The sequence below is a fragment of the Urocitellus parryii genome, chromosome 15 (assembly GCF_045843805.1).
Source record: "Urocitellus parryii isolate mUroPar1 chromosome 15, mUroPar1.hap1, whole genome shotgun sequence".
In the NCBI taxonomy this organism is placed as follows: domain Eukaryota; kingdom Metazoa; phylum Chordata; class Mammalia; order Rodentia; family Sciuridae; genus Urocitellus; species Urocitellus parryii.
The window spans coordinates 51,956,331-51,978,091 of record NC_135545.1 but is presented as its reverse complement, the minus strand read 5'-3'; the positions used below and the strand labels follow the sequence as shown (position 1 = coordinate 51,978,091).

The 21,761-nt window shown below is 49.5% G+C and overlaps 1 protein-coding gene across 5 annotated transcripts in view; it reads left to right on the top strand.

The window, feature by feature from the left end:
• The window catches only part of Maf (MAF bZIP transcription factor), a 312,248-nt gene that overhangs the window by 60,634 nt on the left and 229,853 nt on the right, over positions 1–21,761 (top strand). Inside the window, exon 3 of one of the 5 annotated variants that reach the window (XM_077792932.1) lies at positions 4,001–4,019. The exons of the other annotated variants lie outside the window; for them this stretch is intronic. The gene's annotated coding sequence lies outside the window, so the exon portion shown is untranslated. Of the gene's footprint in view, positions 1–4,000; positions 4,020–21,761 lie in introns of those variants that run through there. 5 annotated transcript variants of the gene reach the window in all.

Sequence of the window (21,761 nt, the reverse complement as noted above, 5' to 3'; positions counted from 1 at the left end):
ATGACTCTGTGGCCCAAGTATTTTTCTATGTCATTTGTATATAGAATCATTTCATTTAAAAAAAAGTGCCAAATCTTTGCAGGTTTTAAACACTAGGCATCTTTTGTTTAAATAAGGAGGATTCAAATTATACCCTTCAAAGCTGTTACCAATAACCAGCAGCAGCCCATATTAAATAGCTAATTTCCCTACTTTAAAGGGATTTGAAAAGTTTACTGTGGTTTATTCTTTTTCTCTTTCATTCTCCTACAATAATGTAGTTGTGTTTTATCTTGTTTGCCTTCTATATTGACCAAACTGTCAATATTTGGAAGAGGAAGAAGAAAAAAGTCCAACATACTAGGTCTTTGATCCACCAGGACCACTCTGTCCCCCTCTGAGTATGTGGCCATGGACAGAGGTGTCCCAATTTCTGTTGTCTTGCCAAGGCAGAGTGGGATTCACCGTCCTCAAGGTCTCTGGACTATCACTCCCCAAAACATCCATCCCAGGCATTGGGGGAGGGAGAGAAGCTCTGCATAGCTATTTATTTTAAGTGCCTGATTAAAATTTCATGAAAACAGGAAGTCAGGGGAAAAGAATAGATTGCAAGAGCGATGAAATCCGGGGCTTTGTAATTTTTAGCTCACAGGGAAAAAAAAAAAAGCGTTAAATCGTAAGGAAGGTATATTTTCAGAATCGTGCTGTGGCCACTAATGGCATATTTTGTCACTGGCTGGGGAGCTGGTGAACTAAGAATGGGCCCAATTTTTTAAATCTTATTACACAGTTTTGCTCTCATTTAGAAATTGTCACCTTAAAGTAACCTAATGCTGCTCTACTTAAGGCAGACCTCGCGTGGCTGTCTGAGTGTATGTGTTGGGCACATTGTCTTCTGTTAAGCAGATAGAAATGTTGTCCTGACACAGCTGAACAGCACAGAATCTGTCTGCCCCATAAGTTGATGTTGCCTAAGAACTTAATCTTATCTAATTCCCATAGCCAATGGGATAAAGAATTTGGGGGAAAGCAAGTAATGACTTTTTTTTTTTTTTTTTTTTTTTGCGGGACGGTCACTGAATGATTTCTATATTTGGTCAATGGGAAATAATGTGTTTCTCCAAAGAAGTGGCTGTGGGCTGCGAGCTGTCGAGGAAACCAGAATATGAAACAAAGCAAAACCAAAGTTCCACATCCATCTCCAAATTGCATCAACCAAATGCAGTCGTGGGGACACAGGAAGGGTAAGATGTACCTGGTCTCCGGCCGTTCCTAGAAATTCCACTCTCATGGATGGATGCGGTGTGGTCAAGGTGAAGCTCTGGGATCTCCGTCTGAGCTCTCATTTGGCTGAGCAGACAGGAATAATTGCAACAGGCTAATGGCTAGATAAGTTTCATTTGCCCGTTTCAAATAAATCCCCATCTAAAAAGCAGGCCTCCAAGTCCAATCCCAGAGGAAGACCTAATCCTTATGAGAGAAGCACGGGTCAGAGGGGAGCAGGAAATCTGAGCCAGAAGGTATTGCCTAGCCCCCAGCTAACGCAGCAAATTAAGTCCCCCCGAGGAAGGGTTAAGTCGGTTAGCTCTCTCCCAGGCTTCTTGCTCTCCATTGAGACTGACCCGAATGGGAATCAGGGCTTTTATCAAGGAGGAAAAGGAACTGGGGATGCTGATGGGCACAGTTGGGTGCCAGGAAGTCCCTTCCAAAGCTCTCCAAATCCCCCAGGGCCTGAGCCGGCTCCAGGGGCTGGGGAAATCCTGATATCTGCAGGACAGGTGTGTATAGGTAGACTCTGTGGTTTCAGGTCATTTCACGATGAGGAGCACAGGATAGATTCCGGTATTACTCAAGACACAGAAAACAAAGAAAGGACATTAAACTTTTCAAAACCCCTCCAGGTTGAAAAAGTCGTCGTTTCTATTTAGACCAATGACTTCCTTACCTTGAGTCTGTTAGCCCCCAGGCCCTTCTGGAGGACAGTGGACATGACACGTGACCTTGCTGGGAGTCAGTGAACCTCTCTGCCCCCCACTTTTTCTTTCTGTGAAGTGGATCAACTGACATGGGGAAGCTCCTTACATTCTACCTTTGTCCCCGTGGTTTTAAGAACTGGCTTATCTTACTCTGCAATTCTTTGTTTACAATGGGCTGTCCTTACCCACGGATTCTGCATCCTCAGATTCGACCTACTATACACACACACACACACACACATTCAGAAAAATACATTATCTATTCTGGGGATGTACAGACTTCTTTCCCCCTTATCACCACTATCCCCTAAAACACATGATAACAACCATTTACATTGTATTGGGTGTTCTGGGTCATTCAGAGGTGATTTTGAGTACACTAGAGGATGTGTGGAGGCTGTGGGCAAATACTATGTCACTTTACATGAGGGACTTGACCATCCAAAGATTTCAGTATTCACAGGGAGGTCCTGGAGCTGACATATGAAGGGACCATGACACCCTCAGCCTTCAGTATGAAGACAGCCAGTATCTCTAATTTACCAGTGAAGTCACTTCACTCAACAAAATGTGTCCGTGGCCTGAGGGGCTGTTCTGCAGTAAACGTCTGTACGTGGATGAATGAATGAGCTCATACTTGTAGATCGTGGTGAAGAATCAAAAAATAATAAAGATAAAAGTTCATTTCAGATTTTTGGAGGGTCCACATCATTCCCTACAGTGAGGTCTGGTCTAGTGCAGAGGAAAGTCCTCTGGTCTCCTTGTCCTCAGAGAGAATTCATTCTACCCACCATAAAGGATAAGCCATGAAGTACCACCTCCTCTTAGACGCCATGTGGAATTTCTGAGAACCAGGCTGGAAGGGAAACAGGCCATTGAGACCAATAGCTACCCCTGTGGGTCTACCACATAGAAAGCCCTGTGTTCTAGCATCATAATACTATCTGCTATCAAACACTATCTGCCAATGGGTCAGGAAAAGCCCAAGAAGATTAAAAAAAAAAATTACATGCCAGGAGAGAAATCTGTTGGGGCAACATTTTTACAATGACTTCACGGCTATTATCATTCGGTAAATCCTTAAAATTCCTTTTCCGTCATTTGATCTTCCTCTCTGGGTTGGGGAAGACTTTGAGGCAGAAGACATCATGTCCCCTCCTTGGAATTTGGTAACCTACTCACGGTACTCCAGGGGATTTGTCACTCCTCTGAGTTCCCCAACGGTGTGATATTTATGAAACAAGCATCTCCGTCCGCGGAGTTCCTAGTGCTCAGAGCCTTCATCAAATTCAGCCTTACCATGTTCAGCTATATTAAGTGACTTGCCCAAAGTCCCAGAAAGCAAGCCATCACTGGACTGATCTCTCTCCAAGAAGCCTCTCTGATTTAATCACAGCTTCTCTCCACCCCCAGAGCACTTCGCAGGGACCTTGCTCACTGTGTACACTTTGCATAGCCTTCAGAGAAGGATTGTGCGTGCATTAGCCTCCTGGGTTTGACCCTCAGCTCCCGCAGGGCAGGGGCAACATCTAGATGCCTATGATGCCTCCAGGCTGTTCCAGGCACAGGGACAGTCCCCAGGTATCTATGAACTGCTGCAGGTAGTGTGGCTGCTATCTTGGTAGCTGGCTACTTCTTGCACTTGTGCGTGCAATCAGAGGTGGCACTACAGATCTGCTCCCTGAGCACGTCTGTGGGGGGAAAGGGCGCCTCCATCACTTTCAGGCATCTAGATATTGCCCCTGTCCTTCACACGAGCTCTGTTTCCTTACTCCTCTCCTGTGTATTGAGTCACTGCAGCATGATCTTGCATATACAGTAAGACTTATGTAAAAAAAAAAAAAAAAAAAAAAAAAAGGAGCTGAAACTACCTTGATTTCAATCCAGGATCTATCTCTAGGCAGCTGTGCATCCTTGGGCATGTTGCTCAATGTCTCTGAATGTGATGCACATCCTCTAGCCCTTGTTACATTTCAGATCCCAGCCTGTGTGCTTGCTTCACTGTGAGCAGGTACCGTTTTCACACGAGCTCTATTTCCTTGCAGGGCCATTTTCCTTGGCTGTTTCCTCCAACATTGAGCTCTTTGGAGACAGTGACTACATCTTGTTCACCCTTATTTCCCCGAAGCTCAGCCTTGTTTCTGGAAAATGAAGATGTTATTACCAACATGTATCAGAGTGCGTGAGGTGGAGATAGGTCTGAGCACTGAGGATGGTGTGCTTTTCACCTAGTAAGCACAGGGAAACCATTGGCTACATTGTATCCAGTACACCTGCAATGAGCTGTCTTCATGGAAACCAATGGCACTATCCCATTTTATACATGGGGAAACTGAGTCCCAGGGATACAAACTGGTTGGAGCCTCTTGTCCTGGAAAGACATGACCCAGTGGTGGGTGGAGGGTGTTGTTGGTATTTGCAGAGGGCTAGGAATTTTTCTTTTTCTTTCTTTCTTTTTTTTTTTTTTTTTCTGGGAGACTTCAATTAGAAGGAACAGGGAGTCTCTTGTTGAGGGCGTTTGGGAAACTGCTCTGGCTGGAAGCCACGGGTCCTAGAATTCCAGAGTCCACAGCAGGAAGAACCCCGAGATCCTGCAGGAAACGTATCCTGAGGATTGATAGCAAGCTGGATGCTGAGTGCGTACTTTTCCCTTCCCTCATCTGCTTCAGGAGGGTCTTTCTTTCCCTCTGTGCAGATCCGCGTGCGATCTATCTTTTTCTGAAGGTCCATCTATTAAACCAACAGTGGTTGAGCTCAAGGACGATTCTCCACCATGTAATTAACCCCCGTGGGGTCCCATTAGGATCCAATGATATTTTATGATTTTATTAACTAAAAGTAAACAGGGAAGTGTCGGCTGCAGAGCTGGGGTGTGGGATTTCTGCCACGGGAACAGAGTTCCCTCCAGCCATCTTCGGTCCTCTCCCGCTGAACACTGTCTAAGCACTTCCTACGTGTTCATGCTTTCCACTCATTCTTTCATGGAGTCCTGGAGGAAAGTAAAATACAGCGATCAGGAGAGAACTCAGGCTCTGGCATGCCTAACAGAATGATCTTGGGTGAGTTACTCAGACTTCTCAAGCCTCGGTTTATTCATCTAAAATAGACAGTGAAAACCACAGGTCCTCGGGGCTGTTGCGAGGATGAAATCAGACAAGCCAGTGAGGCGCTTAGCAGGGTCCTGGCACACAGGGAGTTTCAAACACTGACCCTTGCTCCTGAGGAGCAGCGGCTCTCGCAGCAGCTGGGCACCCTGGGTGTCCTGCCCTCTCTGCCAACCCTGGAGAAAAGCTTGTGCAGGTAGATGAATGTGGCCCCAAGTCACCCAAGGACAGGATTGCCACACACCAGCTCTGATGGGCTCTGAAGCCCAAGCTCTCCTCCACTGCGTCAGTGCCAGAAACTGTGTTATGCTCTCAAATTGGTGGCCAATTTGAGACACCGATAAGACAGTAAGTAAGAGAAGCCATTTCCGAGCACATGTCTAGATTTCAGAACCCACAGGTCAGGGGAGGAAGAGAAGTGTTGGAGATGCAGGAGAGGCAGCCAGAGAGGTGGGGAGAGCTTGGCAAGGCCACAGTGGGGGTGGGAAGTGACTAAGGCCAGAGACTGAAGCGTCCCTTGGGCCCCAGTGACAACTTTAGTTCTTCTTCTTGGAGGAATTGAAAAGCATCGAAAGGCTTGAGTCGGGTGTGACTTGATCTGAATCCTATTGTAAGATCACCCCAGCTGCTAGGTGGAGTCGGAATTGGAAGGCAGGAATACCCGGCAAGAGGGGAAGTCGGGGAGTTGGCAGGCCTTGCCGGAGGGCCCACCCGCACACGCCCAGCAGCCAGAAGAGGCTGAGCTCTTTGCAATATTTCTGGTGAGCCTTTTGGCTCAAAGTATCAATGCATGCACCAGGGCTATTGCTTCAATGCAGCTCCATCTCCCCCTGAGCCTCTGGCTTCCCCTCCTTGCCCAGCCAGGGAACAGGAAAGTCACACTCCCTTGGGGGACAGACACACCACCAGGCCAGGGGAGACAGGTGAAGATGGCTACGGGGTCAGGATACTCCAGGGTTTTCATGGCTTTCCCACCTGGCCACAGGCTGGAGGACCACCGCTGGCTCCCTGCGCTGTAACACAGCCGTGGAGGAGCCCAGCAGCACATCGGTCCACAGGTTGGGACCGGAAGGTGAGCCAGTGCAGGTAACAGCAGTGCGAACCACAGGCAGGACACCTGGGTATGGGAACAGCATCGCCAGGTCACCCGACTACAGTCGCTCCTGGTCCCTGAGGGTCAGGGGATGGTTAGCAATGACAAGAGATAAGGGACTGGGTTTTTTCACTACAGCAATAGGGAGGGAGAGAGACAGGCAGGGGAGGAGGCCAAGGCTCATGCTTCAGGGATGACAACTCCCCAGAAGTGTCCGAGACAACAGCTGGCATGCTCCTGCGGGAGGGCGGGGACGTCGGGCTCCTGGGAGTAGTTCTTCCACTTCAGACACGTGGTTTGGGGTAGTGACTCTCCAGAGCATCCTGTTTACACAAGGCAGGTGGCAGACCCCAGCTGTCCTCTCTGCCCTGGGCAGAGCTGACCTAGCCTCTGTGGTTGGACTAGCATGCCAGTCTGTAGAGCCTGGAATGCTTACGCCCCACCTCACAGGAGTTCCTCTGTGATCTGTGTCCCTGGGGAGGTCACATGGTTGTTTCTGAGTCTCATGAGTTCTGACCAACAGATCCAGGTATGCCTGTCTGTGCTGTACAGCCTTGGGAAAGTCACTGAACATCTCTGGACCCCATGTATATGAAGGGGAGGATTGTGGTGACCTTGCTATGGGGAGTTTTAAAGATCAACTAAGAAAATAGGCATGAAGAGCATTGAAAAGTAAAATATAACCATAAGGCATTTGTAGAGTTTTTAGTAATATTTTTTCTCACATCCAGATGAGTGGTAGATCCGTGGGTCTTCCACTTCTAGGAGCTCATAGTTTTGGGGTGTATAATGAAGTTAATAATGCTAAGACTTAGCAAGCACCTACTATGTGCCAGGCACTATCCTCAATGTGTTTTATATGTTAGTTTGGTCCTCGTGATCACCTATGGGATGTACTACTATAATCATTTCATGAATGAAGAAAACGAAGCACAGAGAAATCAAATAACTCGCCTAAAGTCAGGCAGCTGGTCCGAGTTGGTGCAGGGTCAAATCCAAGCCCACTGCCCCCGGAACCCCTGTTCCTAATCGCTGTTCCCCATGATCTGTTGAGTAAGAGATCACTGGAGATCTTCAGTTTCCCCCGGAGAGTTCTAGGAGACCCATACGTCAAGGTCAAAGCTGCGTTGGTAACCACTTGCAGCCCCAGGAGAGCTCCCTGCAGGGCTGTCCAGAGATGGATGAGGAGCCCCATGCCAGCCACCCAGGGACTCCCCAAGGAGCATGCCCTTGGTGGTGTCATGCACACGTTGTGCAGGGGGATCCCTGGGTGACATCTCAGTTCTCTCTCTTCCTAGCAAGCTGACATCGGGCAAAAGAATTATCCTTTAAGTCTCTGTTCTCCACCTGTCAAACGGGAGACCTTGCAAACTGTTCCTGGCATTGTTGGGAAAACGTAACAAGCACAGCACGTATCTGTAAAGCATAGACTAGGTCCTACAAGAAGCCACTGCTGGTATGTTTCCAGATAAACAATAACTGGTAGAACTTTGAGGGAGACGGGTGGTGACTTGTGATTCTTTGAGGACAGTTTTGTTGAGACCCTGGACAATAGAGGCAGAGCCCTAGGTCCTGGCAGAAGACACTTCCCTGGAGTTTCAGATGTAATGTCTTTAGGACCCCATCTTTCCAGCCCAGTACTGGAAAATAGACCCCAAGTCTTGCAGAATGGGTTGGGTGAGAGGCTAGCACCCTCACTATCTGAGCTTAATTTGCTGTTTAAATTATTTAATGTAGGTCTGCAGCCAGAGTCCTCAGGGTAAGCAGTCCAAATTAAGAAAATATTTAATTAAGTGAAATGACACAGAGGCAAGTGTGGGCGGGACAGAGGGAGGGAGGGGAGGGGCCCACAGCTCTCTCGGGATTGGGCAGTCCTTTATCTCCAGATGTTTCTCCATCAGTTCTTAGACTGGGGCCTGGCTAAAAATGGTTGGTCTTCATGATTTTCATCTGAAAAAAGGACAAAATCTGGTCCCGGTACTCTCAGAGCCAAGGAGCTAAGATCAGAACTCAGACCGGGGTGGTTTTGGAATCCATCCTATAAGGGTCTGGAGATATCAGCAGATGCCGGATGGCTGAAACAGACAGTCAGGAAAAAAAGAGCGGTGTTTCACAGCCCTGCAGACAGAAAAGTAGGGACTCCATTCACAGACTGCTGGAGGGTTCAGTGAGGAAGGTGTTTTAGAGAACCGCTGGCCCCCAGGTCTTCCCCCTTCTCTGTCTTAAGTCGGGCGAAACTGCTTTTAGAGAAAATCTTCTTAAAAAAAGAAAAAAGACCAATAAAGAATATGAGGAGTTAGTTGCTCTAAGAACATGGCATAAGACCTTCAATCTCTCTTCACCTGCCCTGGAGCAGATCAGTGGAACCCTTGTGTTCCAGAGAGCACAGTCTGGGTAACAGTGCATGGTGGAGAAGACCCTGGATAATGAATTATCAATCAGTCTTCTCACCTGTCAAACAGTAGCCATGAAACTTCCGTGGTGCACAGACAGACTCCATAAGCGCATCTCACACGTGCTGATCCGCAGCGAGTCTTAAGGAAGCCTCCGTCCGACGGGGCTAGCATTTGACAAGTGTCTGCCCCAATAGGCACCTATTATATGACACACCCATTGCTATCGATGGGACCTTAGCACATTCACTTAACCTCTTTGAGCCTCGCTCACCCTATCTGTACATAATGCCTACCTTACTTGGTTACAAGGGCATTTGAAGGAATGCTGATTGTTACATCACTTAGGGTATCAGCAGTTTTTCCTCCTTGCCATGGGCTCTCAGAAATTGATAACCCTTTTAAGCATCCCTAAAACAGAGTAAGTGTTGACTCTCGGGGCACTTTGAGGTTTCAGCATGAGGGAAAGTTATTCACTCAGTAACATTATAAACATAGCCGGCATCCCAGTGCCGGACCCTCAGGCTCGTCCTCCTCTGTGATGACACGTTAGCCCTGCTGCACCGCCTTCCTTCCTATGTGCTGCCTCCTCCCCACTTTGAGACAGGGTCTCACTGTGTCCCCCAGGTTGGCCTGGAACTCCTGGGCTCATGCAACCTGATTGCCTCCACCTCCTCAGGGGCTGCAGGTGCCACCAGGCTCCTATGTGCTCCCAAGGTGAGGCAGGTCCAGCTGCTCTGCCTCCCTGGCTCCCAGCCCCGGAGCAGAGTAGGGGAGGAAGCAGGGGGCCCGCTCAGGAGCTAGGTTCAGGTCAGTGAGCCAGTGCCTTCGCCTCTCGGCTCCTCCCTGAGGGGCAGCAATGATGGCTTGATTCTGCTCAAGAGCCACGTTCAGTGGGGGTTGGCTCTGCCCTTTGTTGTCACCCAGAGACTCTGGCTGGGGAGGCTCTTCTGCAACCTCTGCTTCTGCGATCACGGTGGCGAGGTGAAAATCACACACTGGTGCTGCAGCTTCCCCCGGAAGTGACAGGTGGGACTTGCACTCACATCTCATTGGCCAAGGATGGTCCCCTGTCTGTGCCCAAGGGTAAAGTCTCCTCTCTTGCCTGGGAGGAGAAGAGCCAGAAACATTTTGATAAATGGCACTAATCTCCATCACAGACAGTGCTCTGAATGACGGGGGAGAAGGGTCAGCAGCCTGGATATCTAAGTGAGTGACAGCGATGATGGTGACAAATTACAGTGACCCTTTATTAAGCAGGATCTCTGAGCTGGACGGTGACATCACCTGCATCACCTCAGTTGGTCCCCACACCTGGACAGAGCAGGCACTCTTTCTAGGCCCCGTTTCCAAAGGTTGGAGCTGAAACTTGGAGAGGTGACACCGTGGATGTGAAGACGTCCTCCTCACTGTGGGCATTTCTCATGCCACTCAAGCCGGGTCAAGGGGGGCAGGTAATGAAGGAACCATCAAGTGAGACCCCAGAGCGTGTCTTAGGGGAAGGAGAGGGCTTCCCAAAGGAAAATAGCTACGGCAAAAGCATGGTCTACTGGGGAGGGAGCCAGGAGAATATATACCCAACACTCATCTAGCCGCCCACGCTGTCCGTGCCCTAACTGGCCAAATCAACCAACCTTCAGACAGCAATGGACTCCCGGGGCTGGTGGACCCCTTCCACAGCCTCCTGGGGCACAGAATGGGGTAGATGGAGCTCGGATCTATAGGAGTCGATAGGAAATATCTAGAGGAGTTGTAACTCTAGCTTCCACCCCAAATTTCTCTGTCACTAGAGCCTGAATTTCCAATTATCCTGCTGGAAGAAAATGGCAGCAAGAGTATTGTGCAGAGAAACGCTCAGGAACATCGGCGTTCTGGGAGCAAGCCGGTACCATCTTTAATTTTCAACCGGCCAGAAATTCAGGACACCTTGTTTTGAAATGCTGTGTGTATACTGTATCTGCCCCCGTGCTGCCTGTGCTTTCCTATTATTTTTAGGCAAGATCATCTTTACAAAGCTATGATTCATGAAACCATACCTGCAAACCACTCACTCCCCGCCCCTGGGGGAAAAAATAAAGTTGAATTGCATCCATTTTAAAAAGAATTCCACTCCACATTTGAATGATAGGTAATGGGAAGTCTGACAAGCTGCGTGTTCAAGGTCCTTTCCCAGCGACATCATCATGAATAGACAATGAGACGCATTTGCTTTTCTCCAACAAGCCGGAAGACCTTATTTCCCCCATGCAATGAGAAGTCCCACGAACTGGGCCAGAAAGCACAACTGTGATCTATCGGAGAACAACTGTTAAGCACTTCAGAAATTAAAGTGACTAAAATGTGGGAGAAGGAAGGTTAAAGCAGACAGTGAGGACAAATACCAAACGCCCACTTTTGTGGCGAGGAAGAAGGCGTTCCTGTGTGGAATCCGTTCTTCCATTTGATGAGGATTTATGGTTGGGCTTTCACTTTCTCGGGAGACACACAGTGCTGTGAAAGACCCAGGTTTTCAGGTCCAGGACAGGCTGCGTGGGGTGCAGCTGCCCTGTGGAGGGGACAGCCTGCGCTGGGTGAGGATCGGCACTGTGAGCTGGGGTACAGTGAGTACATCCCGCACATCTCCGCTTCTGAGCTGAGCGCCCTTTCATTGATGCATTTCACTGATTCCGCACAGCAAGCTCCCGGGACAGGTGTTTCTGTCACCCCAGCTCTACAGATGAGGAGACAGAGGCACCTGCAGTTTAGGTAACTCACCTGGGATCCCATGACTAGTAAAAGGTCAAACTGGGATTGGTCACCCAAGCTTTTTGGTCATAATCACTTTCTGGATTCCTTCCCATGTATGGACCCTCAACTGCAGGGCGACTTCCAAAAACACTTTGCTCCTTAAGCATCAACAGTGCTCCAGGACAGGCTCAGGGTTAGGACACGTGTGATCTCAAGTCTTGATTAGTGCTCTGTGAGGTGACCATCATTCACCATTCTCGAGCCCCCCCAACCAGGGAGCTTTGTTGGCACTCAGGGAGGCTCTGTGACATGCCCTTGGCCACGTAGAACATGCCCTTGGTCCGCTGCAGAACCTCGTTTTGAAATCCTGAAATCCTGTTCCCCCAGCTCCATAAGCTGTGTTCTGTCTGTTACTCGCTAAGTTTTGGATGCACAGAACAGAGGCCACTGCCCAAGCTCCAGGGCCTGGTCCAGTGGGCCAGTGACAGGTGAGAGGTGTGAGTTTGCACAGCGCACGCACACACGTACACACACGTGCTATACCGCTGGGTGGGTCCTTCCAGGCACCTCTGCACAGCAGGAAATGTGAACAGCACCCCTCTGGGCAGACATAGCCCTGTGGTCACCCAGCTTGGGGCAGTCTGCACTCTGTACTGGACCTCACCCACCTTAACATCTGCAGCCGCCCATGCTTGAGCGCATAAAGGTGGATGGCCTGTGCAGAGAGACCCATCCTGGGACCACACGGCCGTCATCCTCATGGGTTGGGAGAATTAAATCAACACTCTTTCTCCTGACACAAACCTGACTTGGGCACACCTGTTTCTTTGTGATGTTTTTGCCACTATTTTTGTCACATTCAGAGATGGATGATCTGGAAGCAGATAGAAGGCTGTTTTTCTGAGCAGCACACCCTACCCTGGCCAGGATCTTGAAGGGTCACTGACTGCCAGGTGAAGGGAAGCTGCTTCTCAGGAGAGAGGAGGCTCAGAGGGCCAATGGGAGTGGAGGCGGGTCCTCGTTGCTCCCCTCCAGGTTGGAAGCCGCAGCTGCTTTCCACCTCGGGAAATATATATCTTGTGGAGTGCAACCTCCATGACCCGGCTGGCCCAGGAATGCATCCCCAAGGTTACGTGCAGCAGTGGGAAGCTGGAAGGCTGTGTTTCTTCAGCCTGAGACCAGAACCCTGAGCTGACAACGGGCAGAAGAAACAATGAGACTCTGGAAGGTGCTCTGCCCGGAGAGGGGGACAGTCCAGGAGGCCAGAGGAGCCTATTCTGAAGACAAGATTCAAGGATCCAAGGGTGAAGGAGAAAAGCCCTCCTTTCAAGGACAAATCAGAGGGTCCCAAAGAGCCGTGGGATCATGCAGAAGCTGTCTTGACAGGTAGTAAGTTCCCTGTCACAGGTAATAGTCCAAAAGAATCTACGACAGGAGAAACTGGAGAAGAAATGTGAGCTCTGGATGACAGGTTAGAGAGATCCCGTCTCTCTCTGTCCCCTGAGATGTCGTGTTCAGACTGGATCAGTGCACCTGTTAAGTGTCATCTGTGTCTACTTTGCCACAGCGAATCAAGGTGGCTCATGTTCACAGACACAAGCCAAGAAGGATGTTTAGAACCCAGGCACACGAACCCCGAGGCTGTGTGGACCTGGGCTGCAGTCTTGCCTCAGAAGTGAGCCATGCGACTGGGGGCAAGTCAAGCCTTGCTTTCATCCTCTGCAATTCGGGTCACACAATATCTCAGAGGGAGTCTTGTATTCTCCAAGGTTTGCTGAGGGCCAAGTGCTGAGCACCCAGTTAATGATGCACGTGCACACACACGCACAGACACACACACACACACACTACACACACACACACACACACACACACACACACTACACACACACACACACACACACACACACACACACGCATACACACACAGTAGTCAGAGCCAGGGTCAAGCAGTTGGGAACCCAGTGAGTGGGTACTTTAAGACCCTGAGTTGCGTCTCTCTTCTGGCTCTGTGCTCTACGTCTCTCTTATTTTTAAAATTAAAATGTGATAAATGCAGCAATATTTTTATTGTCAATAAAGATGATAAAACTTTGCTAGGTAATCTGTTCTTTTCTAAAATAGACCTGAATTTATTATTATTTATATTCAGATTTTGGACTCTCCTATAACTAATCCATGTAAGCTTCTCTCTCTCTCTCTCTCTCTCTCTCTCTCTCTCTCTCTCTCTATCTATCTATCTATCTATATATATATATATCTTTTTTCTCCCACTCTCTCACACACACATGCACAAATACTACTATTTTTAAAAAATATGTTCCCTCTGCTCTGAGAATGAGGTGTTGAGGGGATTATTCCTCTCCCCCCACTTTTTTCCTTTTTTGCAAAGAAAACACCTTTTCGGGGGTTGGCATGACATTAATAAAAATAATAAAGGAGAAGGTTTGGAGGGAAAAGGTAAATAAGGCAATTCATACATCATCTGCAAGAGACGCAGGAGTGAAGCAGAGACAAATCACCTCCCGTGTGCGCAGGAGATCTTCATGAGTCAGCACTGCGGCTCCCCAGCCTCCCAGCCGCTACTGCCCTGGGTTGGCTGCATCTGCTTGGAGGGGTGGCCTGTTTGGAGACCGCTCATAATTAGCTGTGCTTCTTCTGCAGTGACGGGTAATAGAGGTGTCTCCTCACGTAGAGAAACTAAAAGTGCCAAAGCATCCCTCCCTGCCCGGGGCCACGCACATAGTCATGTGCACACGCATGCACCCTTGGACAGGGGGTAGTTCGGGGAGAGAGCACCAGTGCACAGAGATGACCAGCTACCCAGTGTGCAGTGCAGGGCTCAGTGCAAACGATTGCACCTGGTGTCCAAGAATTATTCAAATCCCAAGGCGGCCACAGCTGAACTTTCTATGCACGGGAAACTCCCAGGTGTGGTGTCCTGTGTGGCTGCCTCGGCCACACACGGTGATGCTGTCCCATGCTATGTGTGTTTCTAGGTCACAAGCCTTGTGGGTGTGACAGTAAATGGGACCCAGAGTGGCTTCACATTGTCCCTTTGATGAGGAGCCCCCTGCAGGTGACTGCAGATGCGGCGGGACCCTCTGTTCTGGAACCCCCCAGAGTCGTGCAGCTCTGTCCCATGAGGAAGCAGAGGCTGGTTTGAAGGTGTGACAGTCAGCAGACTTAGGAGATGCCCCACCTCCAGGAACAGTAGCAACACCTCATTAAAATCCTGCAATTGCATAACTTCCCACTGGGAGGATTCTCTGAAAGACTCTGACAGCCCGATATTCCAAATGCAGCACTGAGTCTGGAAAGAAGGTAAAGGTATTTCTGGTAAGAACAGTTCATACTCACTGAGGTCTTGGCAGGCCCACAATACCCCCTAAGCACTTTACCTGTATTTATCTGACCACCACCACCAGAGATAGATGCAGTTATTATTACCATTTCACAGATGAAGAATCTGAGGCACATTGACCCACTCTGTGCCATGGTCAGGTGTGGAACACCTGTAAAAACTTAGAGAATCTGTCACTCTGTAACATAACATTGTACTTTTATTACAAACTATACTAAAATCAAAATAAATTAATATAATAAAATATAAGCTTTCGATTATGACTCCCTACCTATTTTAATGTACCTGTGTCAATTTCATTGAAATAGTCATGGAGTTGAAACCTTGGAACTTAGTGGATCAAGCCCAACAGCATTCCTGAGACTGCACAGCCCGGGAATAGCAGAGCTGCCTGATGCACCCCATTCCAGAACCTTCCCCTGCAACTGCCTGCCATGTCCAAATCAATTCAGGGGCTGGGGCCTCGGTTTCTGCTCCAGGTCAGGGCACCCCGCCGTTCCCTTCAGCTGGGGTGTTCTGATGTCCTCCTTCTACCTTGACACTCCTGAATGCTGAAGGCCAACTCTGCCAAGTGTATTCGCAACGCAGAGACAGAGGAGGCACCGGCAGGAAGGGACCCCTCAGAACCTAAGAAAAAAGACAGGCTTGGTCCTTATTTGGAAGACCCTGGAACAGCACATGTCCCCAGGGTAATGGTGGACCTGGCATCCGCCTTGCCAGGCCCGGGGCCCCACTGGGAAGGAATTGCCTGCTCGGGCCAAGGTTCTGGAGGCTTGGCCAACACCCCCAGGTCTTTCCTGCCCTGTGCTGGCCCAGACCTGGCCACGGCCAGCCAGGAATGGGAAGACGGGTGGGAAGACAGGAGCGGCCTCTCAGAGCTGGTCCCCGAGCCCAGCAGGACCTCTCGTCCCATCCAGCAAGGCCCAGGCTGCCAACACGTTCGCCAGCCAAGCTGTGTAAACATTCACGCTCCCTGGCCAAGTGGGTGGAGGGGGCACAAAGGCCTCTCTCCAGGACTGGCCCTGCCCTGGCTTCTCCTGGACCACCTGCTGCAGCACCGGCCTCAGAACTTGGGGCCTGCCACCCCAGGCTTCCTCAGACACCAGTGCCATTGGGGACCAAGTTCCCTTCTGCAGAGACATGTCCTATTTTTATTCTGCTTCTTCTTAGAGCAAAAGGAGGTTTGCTCTGTCACCACCACACCTAGGAGACCTGTCATTGATGTGGTGAAAAAAGCCTAATGACACAGGCCACGCAACCCAAATGCAAGGGTGCACACCGTGAAAGGTGCATGTCAGGACCTAAATATGAAAGGCAGCGTCTGGCCGATACCACCAGCTTTACCTATTCATTTGTGTGTGTGTGTGTGTGATTCAGGTGAAATTCATAAGACATAAATTTATCCAGTTTAAAGTGTGCATCTGCCGCACTCACATCATGCAACCTTCGCCTCAACCTAGTTCCAGCTCATTTTCATCCCCCAGAGGAAACCACAGCCCCACTAGCAGCACCTCCCACTCCCCCTCCACCGGCAGCCACCAATCTCCTTTCTGTCTCTAGGACTCCACGATTGGCCTACGCTGGACACTGGCGTGATTGCGTTCTGCGGTTGGTGCGTGGCCTTTGGGTTTTTTGGCTTCTTTCATTTAGCATGTCTTCAAGGCTCACTTGAACTTTGTCCTTTTTGTGTAAAGGTGACCTTTTGGACCTTCTCTTCCTGCTCTGTGCTGCAGTACACCTACACTCACCTCTGCACTATTTAAAGTCGACCTTCCCAATCCACGGCTTCCACAACCGTGAGCCCAACCAAGTACAGATCAGTAACGTATTTTTTTAAATCACCTCTGTACTGAACAGGCACAGACGTTTTTCTTGTCACCTCCCCAAAATGCATTGTAGCAACTCTTCGTGTGGCATTCCCCTGGTATCGGGTATTCTTAGTCATCGAGGGAGGATTCAACCTCTGCGGGAGGATGTGCAGAGCTTATGTGCAAACGCTACACCATTTCATGTCAGAGACCTGAGTGTCTGCAACGGGTCCTGGGGCCATCCTGCCCCACACACACAGAGGGATTGACTGGATATGACAGGACAGCGATGCCACTGTTCAGATGAGCCCTGGCTGCAAAGAGCACCCTCGGAGGAGGTGATCCGGAACCTCCATAAAGAACGGATAGAAAGAAGGCACGGCTGGGGGAGCAGAGGCTCCTCCTGGCACCCTGGGGCCCGAGGCTGGGTACGGTTGTTTCAGTCCAGGCCTGAGAAACAAGAGCGGGTACTGTGACCAGGGACAGCAGGCACTGGGAGGAGGCTGCTCAAAGGAGACCCTGCAGGGAGGGAGGCCCTGAGACATAGATGCCCAGATTTCACCCTGCGTCTCTCTTCCTGCCAGGGATCCCCCCACTGCCAAGCCCAACAGAAGCCAGAAGGCCTGAGACCTGCTGGAGGGTCCAGCCGTGGTAGCCCCAGGAGGCAGGCATCTGGAGGAGCCCGCAGGGCCCCCACACAGTGGCTCAGGGTTTGCACAGGACTGCTTCCCCTCCCTCCCTCCCCACGGCACATCCTCCAGGTCTGGTTCCAGCTCCCGTCTCTCCCGTCCTGACTTGAGCCCCCACCCTCTCGTGCCTGATGGCTGTGGTGGTCCCCAAACAGATCTTTTACCCACTTAGAGAGAGAGAGAGAGAGAGAGAGAGAGAGAGAGAGAGAGAGGGGGATTTATGAAATCTGCTCTCTTCTTGGCTCCTTCAGCTGGGCCCTCACCCAACAGTCAGTCTCCCATAGCCAGCTCGGGCCTACACCTCCAGGAGAGCCAGGCACCGCAGGGCGCGGCTCAGACTGGGTTCCCGCCAGCCCCTCCCCCGACGTCCATCCTGGACCTCATCCTGGCCCGGCTCTGGGCCGCTGTCCTTGGACGGACACTTCCCCATGGTCCTTTGCTTCTGAGGGGCCTTGCTGGCTTCAGGCCTTGCCCACCTGCGTTCCTTCAGCTGAAATGTGCTTCCGATGTCCCACACAGAAGACCCTCACCTGGTGGATGTTGGTCCAGGAACTTGGGCTACTGTTTTGCTGGCCAAAGGCACAGTGACCAGGAGGTCCTGTGGAGATTCTGAGACTGAGAGCTCAGGTGGCACCCTGACTCCTTCCCCCAGGAACCCAGGAACTTGACCGCTGAGATTCAGCTGCCTTAGAGGAATGGGCCTACAGGAGGTGCCCACATCCAAGGGACGTCCTAAAGGCAACACGCAAAGAAAGGTCGCAGGCCAGGGCCGGTGACCGAGTAGATATTTAGTCTCATCCATTTCGACCGGCATTGGTCTAACTCCAAGAAACCCCGTTCTTGTTGTGTTGTTTACTTTGGGGGGATGAATCAGGCGGCTTAGGAGACGCATCCTCCCCTGGAGCCTAGGGGATATGATGCTGTTCCCCCTGGCTCTTGCCCGTCTGTTCCCTTCTCTCCCTGTGCCCCTCTGCTTCTCTGTTTCCTTCTCTTTCCTCTGTTCCTGGTAGCCGTCTTGTGCTGGGCCTGCCGTGTTGCAAGAGCTTCCTTCTGTCCACTGACTCTTGGGCTGCTACACTTTTGCTCTGGCTCCCTGTCCCTGTGGCCTCACGTCCCTGGGTCTTCTAGTCCTGCTCCGATAGCCTGGTCACAGAGATGCCAGGTGCAGACCCCAGCTATCCCATTGACGGCTCTTGCTGACCCCCTTGGACACCCTTAACAGGCCCTGGTTGATCTTTGGCCCTGCAGCCAGCACTGCCCGAAGCAGGGCCTCTCTCCGTCCTGGCCACGCCCTAGTCTCAGGTTCTGGCACCCTGTCCAGCACTGTGGGAGTGGGCGCAGTCCTAGCTGTATGGCTCAGACAGGAAGCAAGAGCTTCCGGATAAACTGGTGATCCGAAGGCTCTTCCCTAGGAACAACGGGTCCCTTTCTCTGGGGCCTTTTTATAAATTTTAATCTTCCTCCTTTGACAAACTTCCCCCCTCTCTTATGACCGAGGGACAAGGACAAAGTAAAAATACACAAGTCCCTCCGCATCTTCACCTCCCAGTAGAAAAGGGAGCTGGTAAAGGGCTTGCCGGCTCCCTCATCGCACAGGGGCCTCGGACACAGCAAAACCAACACAGAGTGTGACCTTCCAGATCACACTTTACAGCGTGTTTTTAGGTTGTTTTTCAGAAAAGAAAAATGTCAAAGCTATAAGACAGGAATTGGGTCAGCTTCACCATCTCCCACCGGTCCTCCGACTTGGAATCCTGAGTCTAGAAATGGGTTGAATAATAGCTTGTGTTTCAAATCAGGTGTGCGTTTGACATGCTGCTTCCTGGACATCCTTTTCGTTTGTTTTTCTGAATTAAAAAAAAAAAAAAGCTGTGAACTCTGGCAAGTGCTCAGGCTGCAAGAAGGCAAATGTGGGAGCCCCAGAACAAACAGGACACCCCTGGGAACAGAAGAGTAACTTCTGTATATGTGTGGGTGCACATGCACATACTCGCGCGCGCGCGCACACACACACACACACACACACACACATAAGCACACAACATCATAACCTTATAACCAGGGAATGTGTGGAAGGGAACATGGTACCCTCCAAACTGTGGCAAAAAAAAAATATAAAAAATAGATCCCTCTGGCATTTCCCTGTCTGGGGCATAGTCTCACGCTATATTCATTCCTCATCCACCATCTGTCCATCATCCATCCATCCACCCATTCATCCATCACCCATCCATTCAACTGTTCATCCATTCACTTATCCATCCTCCGTCCGTCCATCCATCCATTCAACCATGCATCCATCTATACATCCCTCATTCTTCCATCCATCCTCCATCTCTTCTCCATCCATCCATTCATCCATCCAGTCATCCATTAATCCACTCATCTGCTTCTCCTCCATCCATCCATCACCCACCCTTCTCTGGAACCATTCAACTGAAAATTATTGGAGACACCGTGCTCTGTGAGTTTCCTGTGATTCTCATTTAATTCTCAAAGTATCCCCACAAGTTAAGAAACTTATCATTTCCTCCTGATAAGAAAGCAAAGGCTCAACCAAGCTAGCAATGTTCTGAGTCCTACAGCTCTGAGGGCATGCAAGGGAATCCAGTCCTTCACTCTCCAAGCCTGAAGCTTTATCTCCTGCTCTGTGCTCACTGGGGGAGTGGGGACAGTGGGGCGCCAGGTGCAGGCTGCAGGGTGAAAGTGGGAGGCAGAGGGAAATAGAACAGTGAGCTCATGGGTCCTGTCCTGCTGCTTTGTGAAAAGGATTTCAAATGTCTCGGCTTATGCTAGACTAGGGCTGTTGTGAGCAAGCCAAGGGAGATGGCCCACACAGAAGGTGGGCGTCATGTCTGGATATCCAATTCTAGGAAACACCCTCTGCTGGGTAGTATCTAAGAGATCATAGGGGGAAAAGTGCAACCTCTCATGGAGGGAGACATTTACTGAGGCCCCACACATACCAGTTAATATCTTAGAGACAGAAATCATCAATTTAATTGTTTCTCTTATTTATTAAAATAAAATGAGCTAATTTCCTAAGTGGTTTCTGGGATATTTAAATAGAACCGTGCTTAAGAAGTAACCACAAAAATAAAATAACAGTGGTGTTGCACACTCTAAAAAGAGGTCAAGATTAGGGAGTAATCATAAGGAAAAAATGCAGACCAAACAATTCTACACAGCAGCTCCGATTGGGCCACACATTTGGCCCCGAGCTTCCTGGTGACCAACGCGAAAAGGGAAGCAGACTCAGTCATGTGATTTTCCTTGTCCAAGAAGAGAAAACAAGGCAGTTCCTCTTCAGGCAAAGATGAAAAGGAGTTCACTCCCTGGTGAGAGTCAGAATCCAGCCACAGTGCTGCATGGAAAAGTCAAACGAAGGCCAGGTGGCCACTAATTTCAGTGCAGCACAGGGAAGTGTCTTAAAAAGGAAAAATTTTAAATTGGGGACCACAGTGGTTTAGGTTTTCCATCTTTGAGGGTTTTATTTACTTTAATTTTGAAGTAAACATTTTTTTAAAAATATTTACTTGTTAGTTGTAGTTGGACACAATAACTTTATTTATTTTTATATGGTGCTGAGGAACTAACTCAGGGCCTTGTACATGCTAGGTGAGTGCTCTACCTCTGAGCCACAACCTCAGCCCTGAAGTAAACATTTTTTATTAATATATATATATAAAAGAAAAAAAAAAACAACTCCATCCTCCAACAACCCTGCATTCATCCATCTTTTTTTTTTTTTTTTTTAAAGCTCTTGGGAAATGTAGGTTCCTTTATTTGTAACTCATCTAAATTCCGGTAGCTTTCTAGTTGTGCTGATTGATAAGTCAAGGGATCGTACTAGGAACGTTAGCTGTTTAGCATAGCTTCTGAAAAACTGTAGACACTCAAAAAAAATGTTAATTGAGTGCATAGAATAGGAGCCAGGAAACCGTCTAGCAATAATGAAAGGCAAAGTTAACAGAATACTGATGCTCTTCCTTCAAGTTCCTTCGGAAGTCAGCTGGTTCCTGAGCTTGTGTCAGCCACCAACCCAAGCTGCCCTCCTCAGCCACTTGGTCCCTTGAACTTGAACACTCAGACAGTCCTACAAGGCTCATGCTTGGAAACATTAGCTGGTGCCCTGGTTTCACATCTACGTTCATACGTGAACTTACATGCGTGAGTGCGTGCGCCTGCACACACATGACCCAGTTCCTTGGACAAGAGCAGCTTTTTCGGACATGATGAAGATTGGGGCCTACTTTTTCCTCTATTAGGTGCAGGGTCTCGGGTGTAATTCCTAGGTCCTGGATCCACTTTGAGTTGAGTTTTGTGCAGGGTGAGAGATAGGGGTTTATTTTCATTCTGCTGCATGTGGATTTCCAGTTCTCCCAGCACCATTTGTTGAAGAGACTATCTTTTCTCCACGGTATGTTTTTGACACTTTTGTCTACTACGAGATAACTGTATTTATGTGGGTTTGTCTCTGTGTCCTCTATTCTGTACCATTGGTCTACATGTCTATTTTGGTGCCAATACCATGCCAGTTTTGTTATTATAGCTTTGTAGCATAGTTTCGGGTCTGGTTTTGTGCTGCCTCCTGCTTCCCTCTTCTTGCTAAGGATTGCTTTCACTAT